The sequence below is a fragment of the Borostomias antarcticus genome (genome assembly GCF_949987555.1).
Source record: "Borostomias antarcticus genome assembly, contig: scaffold_58, whole genome shotgun sequence".
Taxonomy (NCBI): Eukaryota; Metazoa; Chordata; class Actinopteri; order Stomiiformes; family Stomiidae; genus Borostomias; species Borostomias antarcticus.
This window is the reverse complement of record NW_028176531.1, coordinates 1,148,379-1,162,682: the sequence shown is the minus strand read 5'-3', so window position 1 is coordinate 1,162,682 and position 14,304 is coordinate 1,148,379.

Here is a 14,304-nt window from a genome sequence, read left to right as displayed (position 1 = left end):
CACAGCAGCCATTGAGGATGTTCCTACACAGCAGCCAATGAAAATGTTCTTACACAGCAGCCAGATTGTGACATCACAGGGATGCTCTGTGATGTCACAATCTGGCTGCTGTGTAGGAACATTTTCATTGGCTGCTGTGTAGGAACATCCTCAATGGCTGCTGTGTAGGAACATCTTCATGTGCAGGAACATCTTCATCGTCCAGGAAGGGTATAAAAGGGGGCCGCGCCGCCCTGAGAGTCACTAGATAGATAGAGATAGAGACATATAGATAGATAGATAGATAGATAGATAGATAGATAGATAGATAGATAGATAGATAGATAGATAGATAGATAGATAGATAGATAGATCGATAGATAGATAGATAGATAGATAGATAGACACAGCAGCCAATGAGACTGTTCCTACACAGCAGCCAATGAAGATGTTCCTACACAGCAGCCATTGAGGATGTTCCTACACAGCAGCCAATGAAAATGTTCTTACACAGCAGCCAGATTGTGACATCACAGGGATGCTCTGTGATGTCACAATCTGGCTGCTGTGTAGGAACATTTTCATTGGCTGCTGTGTAGGAACATCCTCAATGGCTGCTGTGTAGGAACATCTTCATGTGCAGGAACATCTTCATCGTCCAGGAAGGGTATAAAAGGGGGCCGCGCCGCCCTGAGAGTCACTAGATAGATAGATAGAGATAGAGACATATAGATAGATAGATAGATAGATAGATAGATAGATAGATAGATAGATAGATAGATAGATAGATAGATAGATAGATAGATAGATAGATAGATAGATAGATAGATAGATAGATAGATAGATAGATAGATAGATAGACACAGCAGCCAATGAGACTGTTCCTACACAGCAGCCAATGAAGATGTTCCTACACAGCAGCCATTGAGGATGTTCCTACACAGCAGCCAATGAAAATGTTCTTACACATCAGCCAGATTGTGACATCACAGGGATGCTCTGTGATGTCACAATCTGGCTGCTGTGTAGGAACATTTTCATTGGCTGCTGTGTAGGAACATCCTCAATGGCTGCTGTGTAGGAACATCTTCATGTGCAGGAACATCTTCATCGTCCAGGAAGGGTATAAAAGGGGGCCGCGCCGCCCTGAGAGTCACTAGATGGATAGATAGAGATAGAGACATATAGATAGATAGATAGATAGATAGATAGATAGATAGATAGATAGATAGATAGATAGATAGATAGATAGATAGATAGATAGATAGATAGATAGATAGATAGATAGATAGACACAGCAGCCAATGAGACTGTTCCTACACAGCAGCCAATGAAGATGTTCCTACACAGCAGCCATTGAGGATGTTCCTACACAGCAGCCAATGAAAATGTTCTTACACAGCAGCCAGATTGTGACATCACAGGGATGCTCTGTGATGTCACAATCTGGCTGCTGTGTAGGAACATTTTCATTGGCTGCTGTGTAGGAACATCCTCAATGGCTGCTGTGTAGGAACATCTTCATGTGCAGGAACATCTTCATCGTCCAGGAAGGGTATAAAAGGGGGCCGCGCCGCCCTGAGAGTCACTAGATAGATAGATAGAGATAGAGATAGATAGATAGATAGATAGATAGATAGATAGATAGATAGATAGATAGATAGATAGATAGATAGATAGATAGATAGATAGATAGATAGATAGATAGATAGATAGATAGATGGATAGACACAGCAGCCAATGAGACTGTTCCTACACAGCAGCCAATGAAGATGTTCCTACACAGCAGCCATTGAGGATGTTCCTACACAGCAGCCAATGAAAATGTTCTTACACAGCAGCCAGATTGTGACATCACAGGGATGCTCTGTGATGTCACAATCTGGCTGCTGTGTAGGAACATTTTCATTGGCTGCTGTGTAGGAACATCCTCAATGGCTGCTGTGTAGGAACATCTTCATGTGCAGGAACATCTTCATCGTCCAGGAAGGGTATAAAAGGGGGCCGCGCCGCCCTGAGAGTCACTAGATAGATAGATAGAGATAGAGACATATAGATAGATAGATAGATAGATAGATAGATAGATAGATAGATAGATAGATAGATAGATAGATAGATAGATAGATAGATAGATAGACACAGCAGCCAATGAGACTGTTCCTACACAGCAGCCAATGAAGATGTTCCTACACAGCAGCCATTGAGGATGTTCCTACACAGCAGCCAATGAAAATGTTCTTACACAGCAGCCAGATTGTGACATCACAGGGATGCTCTGTGATGTCACAATCTGGCTGCTGTGTAGGAACATTTTCATTGGCTGCTGTGTAGGAACATCCTCAATGGCTGCTGTGTAGGAACATCTTCATGTGCAGGAACATCTTCATCGTCCAGGAAGGGTATAAAAGGGGGCCGCGCCGCCCTGAGAGTCACTAGATGGATAGATAGAGATAGAGACATATAGATAGATAGATAGATAGATAGATAGATAGATAGATAGATAGATAGATAGATAGATAGATAGATAGATAGATAGATAGATAGATAGATAGATAGATAGATAGATAGATAGATAGATAGATAGATAGACACAGCAGCCAATGAGACTGTTCCTACACAGCAGCCAATGAAGATGTTCCTACACAGCAGCCATTGAGGATGTTCCTACACAGCAGCCAATGAAAATGTTCTTACACAGCAGCCAGATTGTGACATCACAGGGATGCTCTGTGATGTCACAATCTGGCTGCTGTGTAGGAACATTTTCATTGGCTGCTGTGTAGGAACATCCTCAATCGCTGCTGTGTAGGAACATCTTCATGTGCAGGAACATCTTCATCGTCCAGGAAGGGTATAAAAGGGGGCCGCGCCGCCCTGAGAGTCACTAGATAGATAGATAGAGATAGAGATAGATAGATAGATAGATAGATAGATAGATAGATAGATAGATAGATAGATAGATAGATAGATAGATAGATAGATAGATAGATGGATAGACACAGCAGCCAATGAGACTGTTCCTACACAGCAGCCAATGAAGATGTTCCTACACAGCAGCCATTGAGGATGTTCCTACACAGCAGCCAATGAAAATGTTCTTACACAGCAGCCAGATTGTGACATCACAGGGATGCTCTGTGATGTCACAATCTGGCTGCTGTGTAGGAACATTTTCATTGGCTGCTGTGTAGGAACATCCTCAATGGCTGCTGTGTAGGAACATCTTCATGTGCAGGAACATCTTCATCGTCCAGGAAGGGTATAAAAGGGGGCCGCGCCGCCCTGAGAGTCACTAGATAGATAGATAGAGATAGAGACATATAGATAGATAGATAGATAGATAGATAGATAGATAGATAGATAGATAGATAGATAGATAGATAGATAGATAGATAGATAGATAGATAGATAGATAGATAGATAGACACAGCAGCCAATGAGACTGTTCCTACACAGCAGCCAATGAAGATGTTCCTACACAGCAGCCATTGAGGATGTTCCTACACAGCAGCCAATGAAAATGTTCTTACACAGCAGCCAGATTGTGACATCACAGGGATGCTCTGTGATGTCACAATCTGGCTGCTGTGTAGGAACATTTTCATTGGCTGCTGTGTAGGAACATCCTCAATGGCTGCTGTGTAGGAACATCTTCATGTGCAGGAACATCTTCATCGTCCAGGAAGGGTATAAAAGGGGGCCGCGCCGCCCTGAGAGTCACTAGATAGATAGATAGAGATAGAGACATATAGATAGATAGATAGATAGATAGATAGATAGATAGATAGATAGATAGATAGATAGATAGATAGATAGATAGATAGATAGATAGACACAGCAGCCAATGAGACTGTTCCTACACAGCAGCCAATGAAGATGTTCCTACACAGCAGCCATTGAGGATGTTCCTACACAGCAGCCAATGAAAATGTTCTTACACATCAGCCAGATTGTGACATCACAGGGATGCTCTGTGATGTCACAATCTGGCTGCTGTGTAGGAACATTTTCATTGGCTGCTGTGTAGGAACATCCTCAATGGCTGCTGTGTAGGAACATCTTCATGTGCAGGAACATCTTCATCGTCCAGGAAGGGTATAAAAGGGGGCCGCGCCGCCCTGAGAGTCACTAGATGGATAGATAGAGATAGAGACATATAGATAGATAGATAGATAGATAGATAGATAGATAGATAGATAGATAGATAGATAGATAGATAGATAGATAGATAGATAGACACAGCAGCCAATGAGACTGTTCCTACACAGCAGCCAATGAAGATGTTCCTACACAGCAGCCATTGAGGATGTTCCTACACAGCAGCCAATGAAAATGTTCTTACACAGCAGCCAGATTGTGACATCACAGGGATGCTCTGTGATGTCACAATCTGGCTGCTGTGTAGGAACATTTTCATTGGCTGCTGTGTAGGAACATCCTCAATGGCTGCTGTGTAGGAACATCTTCATGTGCAGGAACATCTTCATCGTCCAGGAAGGGTATAAAAGGGGGCCGCGCCGCCCTGAGAGTCACTAGATAGATAGATAGAGATAGAGACATATAGATAGATAGATAGATAGATAGATAGATAGATAGATAGATAGATAGATAGATAGATAGATAGATAGATAGATAGATAGATAGATAGATAGATAGATAGATAGACACAGCAGCCAATGAGACTGTTCCTACACAGCAGCCAATGAAGATGTTCCTACACAGCAGCCATTGAGGATGTTCCTACACAGCAGCCAATGAAAATGTTCTTACACAGCAGCCAGATTGTGACATCACAGGGATGCTCTGTGATGTCACAATCTGGCTGCTGTGTAGGAACATTTTCATTGGCTGCTGTGTAGGAACATCCTCAATGGCTGCTGTGTAGGAACATCTTCATGTGCAGGAACATCTTCATCGTCCAGGAAGGGTATAAAAGGGGGCCGCGCCGCCCTGAGAGTCACTAGATAGATAGATAGAGATAGAGTTAGATAGATAGATAGATAGATAGATAGATAGATAGATAGATAGATAGATAGATAGATAGATAGATAGATAGATAGATAGATAGATAGATAGATAGATAGATAGATAGACACAGCAGCCAATGAGACTGTTCCTACACAACAGCCAATGAAGATGTTCCTACACAGCAGCCATTGAGGATGTTCCTACACAGCAGCCAATGAAAATGTTCTTACACAGCAGCCAGATTGTGACATCACAGGGATGCTCTGTGATGTCACAATCTGGCTGCTGTGTAGGAACATTTTCATTGGCTGCTGTGTAGGAACATCCTCAATGGCTGCTGTGTAGGAACATCTTCATGTGCAGGAACATCTTCATCGTCCAGGAAGGGTATAAAAGGGGGCCGCGCCGCCCTGAGAGTCACTAGATGGATAGATAGAGATAGAGACATATAGATAGATAGATAGATAGATAGATAGATAGATAGATAGATAGATAGATAGATAGACACAGCAGCCAATGAGACTGTTCCTACACAGCAGCCAATGAAGATGTTCCTACACAGCAGCCATTGAGGATGTTCCTACACAGCAGCCAATGAAAATGTTCTTACACAGCAGCCAGATTGTGACATCACAGGGATGCTCTGTGATGTCACAATCTGGCTGCTGTGTAGGAACATTTTCATTGGCTGCTGTGTAGGAACATCCTCAATGGCTGCTGTGTAGGAACATCTTCATGTGCAGGAACATCTTCATCGTCCAGGAAGGGTATAAAAGGGGGCCGCGCCGCCCTGAGAGTCACTAGATAGATAGATAGAGATAGAGACATATAGATAGATAGATAGATAGATAGATAGATAGATAGATAGATAGATAGATAGATAGATAGATAGATAGATAGATAGATAGATAGACACAGCAGCCAATGAGACTGTTCCTACACAGCAGCCAATGAAGATGTTCCTACACAGCAGCCATTGAGGATGTTCCTACACAGCAGCCAATGAAAATGTTCTTACACAGCAGCCAGATTGTGACATCACAGGGATGCTCTGTGATGTCACAATCTGGCTGCTGTGTAGGAACATTTTCATTGGCTGCTGTGTAGGAACATCCTCAATGGCTGCTGTGTAGGAACATCTTCATGTGCAGGAACATCTTCATCGTCCAGGAAGGGTATAAAAGGGGGCCGCGCCGCCCTGAGAGTCACTAGATAGATAGATAGAGATAGAGACATATAGATAGATAGATAGATAGATAGATAGATAGATAGATAGATAGATAGATAGATAGATAGATAGATAGATAGATAGATAGATAGATAGATAGATAGATAGATAGATAGATAGATAGATAGACACAGCAGCCAATGAGACTGTTCCTACACAGCAGCCAATGAAGATGTTCCTACACAGCAGCCATTGAGGATGTTCCTACACAGCAGCCAATGAAAATGTTCTTACACATCAGCCAGATTGTGACATCACAGGGATGCTCTGTGATGTCACAATCTGGCTGCTGTGTAGGAACATTTTCATTGGCTGCTGTGTAGGAACATCCTCAATGGCTGCTGTGTAGGAACATCTTCATGTGCAGGAACATCTTCATCGTCCAGGAAGGGTATAAAAGGGGGCCGCGCCGCCCTGAGAGTCACTAGATGGATAGATAGAGATAGAGACATATAGATAGATAGATAGATAGATAGATAGATAGATAGATAGATAGATAGATAGATAGATAGATAGATACAGATGTGGGAACATAAGAATGTAACTTGCTGCAGCATTTCACCTCGCGGTATTTGGCAGGGAAATCCCGTTGGAAATCTCGTGGGATTTCAGACGGGTGTTATTTCGTTTTAGTGATGCACTACCGCCAGGTGGCGTCTTTGAGTAGATTTAGCAGGCTGGGCTCTGTTTTTCTCCTATAGTCTACGAATGAAGCATCATTAAATTTCACATTCTTTAATTTAAATGCTCTGTTGTAAAGCACTTTGAGCTGAAGGTATCTGTATGAAAGGGGCTATACAAATAACGTTTAATTGTTATTATTACCTTGTTCTCAAACACATGTTTTATCCACCTCGATGTAATTTAATTATTACGAACACCTATAATATATCTAGGCCTACAGTAGCCTATCTATCTCGGCAACTGACGTCGGGTCAAGACGTGGAGGCTGTTTGGTCAAATGCGCAAAATAACAGTATTGTAAATATATTTGTTAGTAAAGATATGGTGAACGTGAGGGTTTTGCGTTTTGTTTCTGGAACGCATTCAACTGTTAGGCTACTCGTAAACCCCGGAAGTAAATTTGAAGACAGGGCATAATGTAGCCAAGTCTGAGCGCAGTAGGCTATATGGCTTCAGCACGATACAAAGAAAAAATAAGCTTGATCGACTTGTGGATCCATACAAAATTGAAATAGTCGCCATGAGTAAAGATCACTCATTGCCAATCATATCCGGACATTAACTATCTTGTGCATAGCGGCAGGTTTGACAGTGAGACATCAACCGATAATTGTAATAATGCGATTATTGAAATGGTCTTGTGAACGCCTTTATCTGATTTCCAAAATCGGGGTAAGGTCCATAGGACGATTGTGGGTTTTCATTTGCACATAACTATATTTTAATAAAACATTGAAGTCCGCCTGTCAATGACTTTCCCTAAAATTGTGTTCTGTTGCACCCCCTATTGTTAAATTATAAATGAAAAAAACATAGGCTACACAATATGTTGTTATTTGAATGATCTTGAATATATATATTCAAGATCATTCAAATAACAAAATATCGTGTATGTTTTAATTTATTTATACCGGCCGCCAGCTGTTCAATGAACGGCTATAGGGAATGCGCAGTTTCGCGCTGGCTACAGCCTATTATATGAACAGTTTCGCGCTATGTAGGCTATTATAAATAGGCCTAAGTATTATTCATTGGGAATAGCTTGGACTCGCTGGGGACTGGTGGAGAGACACAGAGCCTCCCCAGACGCGACATCTCCAGTTGGCTGTGTATTTGAGCTGCCGCCTCAACCGTGCGTAAGAGCAGAGCGCATCGCTACAACTAGTAGCCCATAGCCATTAAAACGGCTTATTGTTTTATTCATATATCAACTAGATAATTCGATAATAATGAGTAGCCTAGTAGGCTATAAAATGAATTCAATAGGGCAAGCCTTAAGTTGTAGCCTAGGCTACAGTAGCCTACAATCACAAGACGCATAGGCCTAGCCTATCGTAAAAAGCGTTGCGTTCTCATAGGCCTATATTAACTTAGATAATTATTAATTATGCTCAGGTCATAATGTCCGTTGAAAATAATTCCCTCTAAGCAGAATTTGAATTGTATTAAAATAGGAAATGATTCCTTCTAGGTCTATATAAAAAAAAACATTTTTCTAATGTGTAGCCTATAGGCGATGAACAAAACAGCCACAATGTAGCCTGCTTAGCGAGCGAGAGGGCAGTCTACCATAAAGTGTATAACCATAATGTAGCCTAATATATCTAGACTACATGCATTGTGGTATTTCTTTATATAGCCAATTGTTTCTCAATAAACAGTTATGTCATCCTCTGAGTCCGAATGTAGGCTAATAGACCGGCAGCTCTAAATGCCTTCCCAATCAATGAGACATGGTTGTAAAAATGATGTTTTATTGATGAAAAGGGTAAAACTGAAGAGTCATTGCATTGATCGATGCAGTCCGCTACCAGCAAACACTGAAAATACAGGTCCTCCAGCGAACCTGGACTAGACTATTGTAACCCCCCCCCCCAAAAAAATTCTTTTATATTCAAATAAACTGGAGGAACCGGTTTCCCTGGATCGTGGGAGGGGGGTAGCCTGCGTTAGCGGGTGCTTTGCCATGACCGGCCATTGAATTTATGTGTTGCCATTCATTTAAACCACCATCTCATCTAGACTAGGCCTACTTCTGTTGCTGCATTTTTACATTTATGCTTTCATGATTTTAGAGCGCAATAAACATTTTTGCAGGATTCCAAAAAGTCCATCCATTCATCCAACTTTGTTCTGAGCGCAGCGCAGGCTGGTAGCCTACTGTCAAGGCTCACAACTGATGCACTCCCTTAACACGTCTCTTCCCAGGCCATCAAGATAATTTCAATATGAAAGACTTTGGGATTCCAGGAGTCAAGGCCGTTTCAGACGGGGAGCGACATTCCGCCTGCGTTCTGCTCGGAGCGGGGGACGCACGCGTCCTGCGCGCAGCGGGGCAAGCTGACTACAATTCAGCTCTTGTCGCGGGCGGGCGTGTGCAGCATAGTTCCATATGAGAACACTCCTCGGTCCAATTCCGTATAGTAGATCAGCCTGTGTAGCCTACTTTCAACGAATGTATTATTAGACATAATATCATAATAATATATAAAGCCTTCAACGACCTCCTGCTGCCTGCCTGATGGTCTCAGGGCTAAAGAGACCGCGCGATCATTCCTCTAGCTGCTTTGCTGCTAATGCGAGTTCGTCTCCGTTCCTGCCCGAGAAACAGAAGTTGAACTTATAGCATCAAAATAGCTACAGGAATCAACGTTGTAAAGTTATCTATCTGCTTTTTAGCCACCGACAGCTACCGTTAATATTATGGAAGCTGCTGTCGTGAGCTAACGTGCTATCACGGTCTCATCGTGCAGCTTCACAGCCTGCTATTAGCAGACAGCATTAAGTTGACAAAATCACACTTGCACATCATTAGAATTCCAACCATTTATATGGGATTTATCATTCAACTAAACATGGAACCTGAATACTACCTGATATTTCAACCTGCTGCCATCAGTGATCGGCGCGTCTGCTTGTTTGAGTCATGAATATCTTACGCAGTTACATTCCATGTGTCCCAAAACTGTTAAATCATTCCCCATGTAGTTCACTATGAGTCGCACTCAATACATCCATGGTAATAGGGAGGGAGTGAGTGAACCATTTCAAACACATCTCTGGTCATCTCCGTTAGCCATCTTCCTCGTCCTGATGCCATGTTCCATATGAGAACACTCAGCCTAATGTATTAAACTTCTACTTGTCCCGACAGTTAACAGATATAGACCCGGCGACAGTTACAGAGATAGAAACTATAAATAGATAGGCTTTGTTCGTAATAATTAAATTACAACCAGACAGACAACAAGGAGTTTGAGAACGGTAGGCTCATCTAATGTGCGAGCCAGCAATGGGTCAATGAGTGGTATTACTGCGCCCCTATGGGCAGGCGAGCGGTGGTGCGGAATGACGTAAAGCGCCTGTTAGAATACCGCGGGTCAAGTTACATTCTTATGTTCCCACATCTGTAGATAGATAGATAGACACAGCAGCCAATGAGACTGTTCCTACACAGCAGCCAATGAAGATGTTCCTACACAGCAGCCATTGAGGATGTTCCTACACAGCAGCCAATGAAAATGTTCTTACACAGCAGCCAGATTGTGACATCACAGGGATGCTCTGTGATGTCACAATCTGGCTGCTGTGTAGGAACATTTTCATTGGCTGCTGTGTAGGAACATCCTCAATGGCTGCTGTGTAGGAACATCTTCATGTGCAGGAACATCTTCATCGTCCAGGAAGGGTATAAAAGGGGGCCGCGCCGCCCTGAGAGTCACTAGATGGATAGATAGAGATAGAGACATATAGATAGATAGATAGATAGATAGATAGATAGATAGATAGATAGATAGATAGATAGATAGATAGATAGATAGATAGATAGATAGATAGATAGATAGATAGATAGACACAGCAGCCAATGAGACTGTTCCTACACAGCAGCCAATGAAGATGTTCCTACACAGCAGCCATTGAGGATGTTCCTACACAGCAGCCAATGAAAATGTTCTTACACAGCAGCCATATTGTGACATCACAGGGATGCTCTGTGATGTCACAATCTGGCTGCTGTGTAGGAACATTTTCATTGGCTGCTGTGTAGGAACATCCTCAATGGCTGCTGTGTAGGAACATCTTCATGTGCAGGAACATCTTCATCGTCCAGGAAGGGTATAAAAGGGGGCCGCGCCGCCCTGAGAGTCACTAGATGGATAGATAGAGATAGAGACATATAGATAGATAGATAGATAGATAGATAGATAGATAGATAGATAGATAGATAGATAGATATATAGATAGACACAGCAGCCAATGAGACTGTTCCTACACAGCAGCCAATGAAGATGTTCCTACACAGCAGCCATTGAGGATGTTCCTACACAGCAGCCAATGAAAATGTTCTTACACAGCAGCCAGATTGTGACATCACAGGGATGCTCTGTGATGTCACAATCTGGCTGCTGTGTAGGAACATTTTCATTGGCTGCTGTGTAGGAACATCCTCAATGGCTGATGTGTAGGAACATCTTCATGTGCAGGAACATCTTCATCGTCCAGGAAGGGTATAAAAGGGGGCCGCGCCGCCCTGAGAGTCACTAGATAGATAGATAGAGATAGATAGATAGATAGATAGATAGATAGATAGATAGATAGATAGATAGATAGATAGATAGATAGATAGATAGATAGATAGATAGATAGACACAGCAGCCAATGAGACTGTTCCTACACAGCAGCCAATGAAGATGTTCCTACACAGCAGCCATTGAGGATGTTCCTACACAGCAGCCAATTAAAATGTTCTTACACAGCAGCCAGATTGTGACATCACAGGGATGCTCTGTGATGTCACAATCTGGCTGCTGTGTAGGAACATTTTCATTGGCTGCTGTGTAGGAACATCCTCAATGGCTGCTGTGTAGGAACATCTTCATGTGCAGGAACATCTTCATCGTCCAGGAAGGGTATAAAAGGGGGCCGCGCCGCCCTGAGAGTCACTAGATAGATAGATAGAGATAGAGACATATAGATAGATAGATAGATAGATAGATAGATAGATAGATAGATAGATAGATAGATAGATAGATAGATAGATAGATAGACACAGCAGCCAATGAGACTGTTCCTACACAGCAGCCAATGAAGATGTTCCTACACAGCAGCCATTGAGGATGTTCCTACACAGCAGCCAATGAAAATGTTCTTACACAGCAGCCAGATTGTGACATCACAGGGATGCTCTGTGATGTCACAATCTGGCTGCTGTGTAGGAACATTTTCATTGGCTGCTGTGTAGGAACATCCTCAATGGCTGCTGTGTAGGAACATCTTCATGTGCAGGAACATCTTCATCGTCCAGGAAGGGTATAAAAGGGGGCCGCGCCGCCCTGAGAGTCACTAGATAGATAGATAGAGATAGAGACATATAGATAGATAGATAGATAGATAGATAGATAGATAGATAGATAGATAGATAGATAGATAGATAGATAGATAGATAGATAGATAGATAGAGACAGCAGCCAATGAGACTGTTCCTACACAGCAGCCAATGAAGATGTTCCTACACAGCAGCCATTGAGGATGTTCCTACACAGCAGCCAATGAAAATGTTCTTACACAGCAGCCAGATTGTGACATCACAGGGATGCTCTGTTATGTCACAATCTGGCTGCTGTGTAGGAACATTTTCATTGGCTGCTGTGTAGGAACATCCTCAATGGCTGCTGTGTAGGAACATCTTCATGTGCAGGAACATCTTCATCGTCCAGGAAGGGTATAAAAGGGGGCCGCGCCGCCCTGAGAGTCACTAGATGAATAGATAGAGATAGAGACATATAGATAGATAGATAGATAGATAGATAGATAGATAGATAGATAGATAGATAGATAGATAGATAGATAGATAGATAGATAGACACAGCAGCCAATGAGACTGTTCCTACACAGCAGCCAATGAAGATGTTCCTACACAGCAGCCATTGAGGATGTTCCTACACAGCAGCCAATGAAAATGTTCTTACACAGCAGCCAGATTGTGACATCACAGGGATGCTCTGTGTTGTCACAATATGGCTGCTGTGTAGGAACATTTTCATTGGCTGCTGTGTAGGAACATCCTCAATGGCTGCTGTGTAGGAACATCTTCATGTGCAGGAACATCTTCATCGTCCAGGAAGGGTATAAAAGGGGGCCGCGCCGCCCTGAGAGTCACTAGATAGATAGATAGAGATAGAGACATATAGATAGATAGATAGATAGATAGATAGATAGATAGATAGATAGATAGATAGATAGATAGACACAGCAGCCAATGAGACTGTTCCTACACAGCAGCCAATGAAGATGTTCCTACACAGCAGCCATTGAGGATGTTCCTACACAGCAGCCAATGAAAATGTTCTTACACATCAGCCAGATTGTGACATCACAGGGATGCTCTGTGATGTCACAATCTGGCTGCTGTGTAGGAACATTTTCATTGGCTGCTGTGTAGGAACATCCTCAATGGCTGCTGTGTAGGAACATCTTCATGTGCAGGAACATCTTCATCGTCCAGGAAGGGTATAAAAGGGGGCCGCGCCGCCCTGAGAGTCACTAGATGGATAGATAGAGATAGAGACATATAGATAGATAGATAGATAGATAGATAGATAGATAGATAGATAGATAGATAGATAGATAGATAGATAGATAGATAGACACAGCAGCCAATGAGACTGTTCCTACACAGCAGCCAATGAAGATGTTCCTACACAGCAGCCATTGAGGATGTTCCTACACAGCAGCCAATGAAAATGTTCTTACACAGCAGCCATATTGTGACATCACAGGGATGCTCTGTGATGTCACAATCTGGCTGCTGTGTAAGAACATTTTCATTGGCTGCTGTGTAGGAACATCCTCAATGGCTGCTGTGTAGGAACATCTTCATTGGCTGCTGTGTAGGAACAGTCTCATTGGCTGCTGTGTCTATCTATCTATCTATCTATCTATCTATCTATCTATCTATCTATCTATCTATCTATCTATCTATCTATCTATCTATCTATATGTCTCTATCTCTATCTATTCATCTAGTGACTCTCAGGGCGGCGCGGCCCCCTTTTATACCCTTCCTGGACGATGAAGATGTTCCTGCACATGAAGATGTTCCTACACAGCAGCCATTGAGGATGTTCCTACACAGCAGCCAATGAAAATGTTCCTACACAGCAGCCATATTGTGACATCACAGGGATGCTCTGTGATGTCACAATCTGGCTGCTGTGTAGGAACATTTTCATTGGCTGCTGTGTAGGAACATCCTCAATGGCTGCTGTGTAGGAACATCTTCATGTGCAGGAACATCTTCATCGTCCAGGAAGGGTATAAAAGGGGGCCGCGCCGCCCTGAGAGTCACTAGATGGATAGATAGAGATAGAGACATATAGATAGATAGATAGATAGATAGATAGATAGATAGATAGATAGATAGATAGATAGATATATAGATAGAC